Here is a 5,399-nt window from a genome sequence, read left to right as displayed (position 1 = left end):
AAAAAATTACGATTATAATAACTTATAAATACCAATAGCCACGATAAATCATCCATACGAAAGCTCAAGTCTGCACGTTTTTAATCCAATATTGGTGTCAATTTTCGGCAGTAAAAATTTTCAAGTTAATACGACAATTAATTACGCCACACATAAATCAAAACTTAATAAACCTAAGCTGTACGTACATGATTCATTTCTGAGAATATTTAAAAAAACACAGTTTAAGATTCTCTATATTTTATTTATTATGCACAATAACTTAGGCATATATTATGATTTTTATTTAAACTAAAATATCTCTCGATATCTACGACCATAGGTATATATTAAATCTGTAGCAATGCTTTAATAGTATAATTTATATTAAATTATACTAAATTTAAACATGCTTCATATTATACGATTATTATTTTTTCCTGGTCCATATGCGTTGTGCATATATTATTACTTAATTTAATAAGAGGTCAAAGGTATTATCATTTATTGTTATAAAAATGTTTACATAAACATCTACTTATCAAGTAAAAATGTAATAATAAAAATAATAAAATCAAATTTCCATATATGTTAAAATTATATAAATTATTTAATGGGTTTCTGAGGTTAGAAGTGACAGAAATCAATCTTTTAACAGAGTTAAATACTTACTGTATTCTTAGTCGTTGTGTCATTACTTCGAAATCTATAAACAAAATAGATTCTTTGGTCACCAACACGCAATTTTGGTCATTTCGTGTTGAATATTTCCGCACCAGATAAACCTATACATAGATCATGTATCATGATGGTTATCTTTTAATAATATCATCTTTATATAAAAATGTATTTATTGTTACTGTAGCTGCACCTGCCGACCGAGACATTAAATTGTTCCGGTACGGTGACGCTACACGAGAAAAAATATTGTATTATAAATAATACTATCTATACGAACTTTTCCAAAACAAACATGCGCAGAATAAATACATACTATTCAGTGTGCACTTATATATTATATTCTTATCTACATACTTACACATAATACACACCCGTACACGCACACATATTTATATAAATTTATATTATTATAGGATTGTATACGCTATCCGTGAGCCTTTCCCCAATTATCCAAGATCGGATCGCGCTCACACCGCGACAGAAACACGTCATAATATATTGTACTGCGCTCGGCGAGTAGGGTATTCCATCTTGATTATTTCATAATTAGGTACCTATACCGTATCGAAATAAACAAATAACAATAATTTTATCATTATTAATCATATCTATCTTTTATACTTGTGTAGATAGTAAGACTGCGACGGCGCTAAACGTTACAAAGATCCATATGGATCTATTGCAACTGTGGATACAATTTAAAATTTATTAGAGACTATAGTTGACAATATAAACGCTATGAATTATGGAAGTACAATTGGAAAGTATATTTTTCTTCAATGTAACATTTATTAAAAAATAGATTAATGAAAATATAATGTTTACTGGGGTAGGTTATCATTTTTGTTACTCTAAAAAGAAGTATTGGTAAAAATATTTTACAGTTAAAAAAACTGTCTTTAGTATAGTAATATATATATATAATTATTATTTTATTGCATTGCGTAATTACTATCCATATTTATTTAGTGTCCAAATTATTTAGTTTTATAAAAAATGAAGCGTATAAATAACAGCACACCATTTCATTCGAGAACGACAATATTTTCCAAGTACAACTTCAGGATGTTTTATAATATTGTATTCCAAAATTTTGTAAGTTATGTTATAATTTAATTTTCTAAAAATATAGAAATCTAAAATATTGATTTGTTTTGTACAAATCGTAAAAACTAATTAAAAATAAAATAAAATATATTTAATATACTTACTATATGATAAATTAAACATATTTTAACCAAGCATGTCTTCATCAATTTTTATTTAAAATATGTTAACAAGTGGAATTTATTTATTGTTTTATGATTGACAGGACCTTTTCTATATAATCAATGGGCATATTATCATTAAACTAGCACTTTCACTCTACTAAAAGATTAAGTCTCAATAATTACGCTATAATGTAGGCTGAGATGTTCCAAAATATAATTACTTTAAATTAAATCAAAAGTGCTTTAGTTTTAAAAGATAAAATATTCACTATCGTGTATTTAATGCGTTCACGTTAAATTTAGGTTAGACAAACTACGGGTCTACGGAGGAACTTTAATGTGTAATATGAACAACAAACCTTGATGTAACGTCCTCTCATTATAAGGACGTTATATATACATGCATAACAATACTTAAAATGTATAATATTAATTACAATATTGTCACTTAAATGCTTGTGAAATCCACAAGTATAGGTAACATTGACTGATGGACAAATTAAAAATAATAATTAAATCAATAACCGAAGAAAATATATTATAATTGCGTTATTTTTATTTTGGCTCTGGTTACGGTGGTGTCGACGGACTTGGACGTGATGACCGACCATCAATGGCATTTCTTTGAATATATGCACCAATGTAAAGTCACTGCGTGTATATTATTGCATATACAACGCAGGATATTATATTGTACTGTGTCAAGGATTCGCGGTAAAATGTATTAGGAATTTTGCCGTGGTCATAAATTAGCTGCATAAAATATCGTAATGCGTGATTCAATTTCTCACGTGTAATCCCACGAAACTAAAATTAGAATTAACCAAGGTTTGAAAATCACCACGTCATTTCTGACCATTTTATTTAAGTCTTGAATTGAAAAATGTTTTTTTTTTTTTGTATACGCTCTGCGTTAAGAAAATTTGCAATATTATAAATCATAAGATGAACCATACCGTCCAATTATAGTACTGAAACGTTAGATATCTATTCTAATGATACACATATATTACCAAAACTTGCAACATTCGCACGATATAACTATAGAACTGCAACGAATACTAAGCTATAGCGGCAAGGTTTTGAACGGTTATAAATTAAATAATAATATAAATATATTAAATGGATTAACTGCAAAACACGATTTAGTTTGTGGTTGATAGCAGTACTGCAGAAGATATTTAATTTAAGTATAGAAATCACTGTATATGTGTGTAGGTACTACGTATATATCATATATATTTGTAGGCTTTTAAATAATAAAATGTAAAACTACCGTTAAGTTAGCCATTGTACTTTTTTTAAATAAGTTTTGCATATTTTTGCAAATTATTTTAAATTTCAACTGTAGGATAGTTGTTTATCAACAATAATTAAGAATAATTCAATTAATTTTTAGTTATTTGATTTAAAATTATTTTGTGCTTACTTTTCACCACCATAATTAATCTAAATGAAACCGGACAAGGGCTGGGGTTAAAAACTTTAAAAAATTGTAGTGGTGGAAGTTTTGATTTGCAGATTTTGGGAGTAAACTTGCGAATTCTTGTTAATTATTTGTAAAATTAGAGCACTGCACATAACTTATACACTTGTAATGAACAATTTTAGGGCGGTAAAAATAAATCATTTATGCGTTTCGAAAATTGACAACAATGCGATTGTTATTTTCCATAAGTACATGTAAAATCAATTAATATAATCATACAACGACAAAAATTGATTATACTTGTATTATAGTTATCGATATTTTCTATACTTAATTTAATCAGTGTAAAAACCAGAATGGAACCTAAACCTTTGGAAATCAGGTTTCCGTTCGGTGAAACTGAAATAGAATAACGGTCGAGACTCTAGAGATAAATAGAATTTAAATCATACAAAATATCACACGTTAATACGTTATATTATGTTACACACTTTTCTGATTACATGCTAATTATAATTATAACTATTCACAAATCTTGTGAATTTTCGGTCCGTTTTTACAGTTGTAATTTACAGTACATATTTTGGGTAATTAATTTCATTATATATATATTATTATAAATTATAAACACACTGTCGTTTATCAAAAACGATCATTAATGAGATATTAAACGAGTAGTTTCTGGTAATTTCAAGAGATTTTTTTCCCCACCTCTTTAAATAGGTTCTTTTACCTATATTTCTATATAAAATAATATATTATACCTCGATATTGCATGTTTAGTCTAATAAATCGAATAAAATAATAAAAATAATAAAAGTGTGTGAATATACTCGATACACGCATAATATTATAAATTATTACATTATTATTGTTCGTGCATATTCCGTTTGTGTTCGAATAGACTAACCGCAAACAAAATATAATAACTTATTTACATAACATTAATGCTTCCAGCAATGCGGATTGACAACAATTAACAATGGTGCGTATACTTCATTCTTCCGCGGCGACGAATGAAAATCAAAACAATATTTAGTCGTATGACTTTATAGTCGCCAGCAGTCTTAATTCGATATGCGTTGTCTGTATACAAATTATAATGAAAAATTATTATTAATTATTATATTGTATTGGTGTCGCCACCACGAATCACAATCTGTGACCGCATAATATTATATATATATATATATATATATGTGCGCGGTCAGTGATTATTTCAAGGGATTACCGGAAGGATAGCCGTGGGATATGATTTCCTCATTTACGAGTAACGATTAAAAACTATTAAAATAATATTAATACGAAACATTTTTTTAGTAATATCATCATACTCCATTCACCATCAGATAAAGTCTAAATATAATTAAAATCACTGGAAATTTTTTAGCCATACTTTATTTTTTTAATTTCACTATTTAATTGGATCTATTTTGTGTATGCACATTATCTTAGCATATTTATGCATTATTAATATGCTCGCAGTACAATAAACTATCTAAAAATAATCATTCGAATAAATCATAAGAAAAAAATCTCTTGAATATTAAAGTAGGTAGGTACTTTGTACTTACTTAACTGGAGAACTATATATGTGATATTATTATTATTAAAAATACGATTTAGAATTTAGATGTTTCAAAAAACTCAAAATCACAGTAAAAAAAAAAAAAATGAAATGCATTAAAACGTATTTTATATTGCTTATCAAAAATTACGACTTATTATATAATTGGAAATAATACATCATAGATCGATCTCCGATCATCTAAATAAAAGTAAAAATAAAAATAGTCTAACAATTTATTAAATATTAGTTATATTTAATCAATAAGTTAAAATATCTCTTCAACTAATTCAAAATGAATCAAATAATAATGTACAGCTAATATTGCCCGAAACACATTTTTTACTCATGGTCAAGTTCTATCATATTATTTCACCTTACTGTGTATCCTAAACCAACCTCTAATCAAAATTTCACAAATCACAACTATGCGGCATTAACTATGTATTTTCTTTTATTCACAAATTTTTATCAAAACTGTCTAATGACAACCTCCGTCCAGGAGACCAAGACTTACAATATAATATACATC

Source organism: Melanaphis sacchari, unplaced genomic scaffold (genome assembly GCF_002803265.2).
Source record: "Melanaphis sacchari strain LSU unplaced genomic scaffold, SCAv2.0 Contig20_pilon_pilon, whole genome shotgun sequence".
NCBI classification, from domain to species: Eukaryota; Metazoa; Arthropoda; class Insecta; order Hemiptera; family Aphididae; genus Melanaphis; species Melanaphis sacchari.
This window is presented reverse-complemented; position numbering follows the sequence as displayed.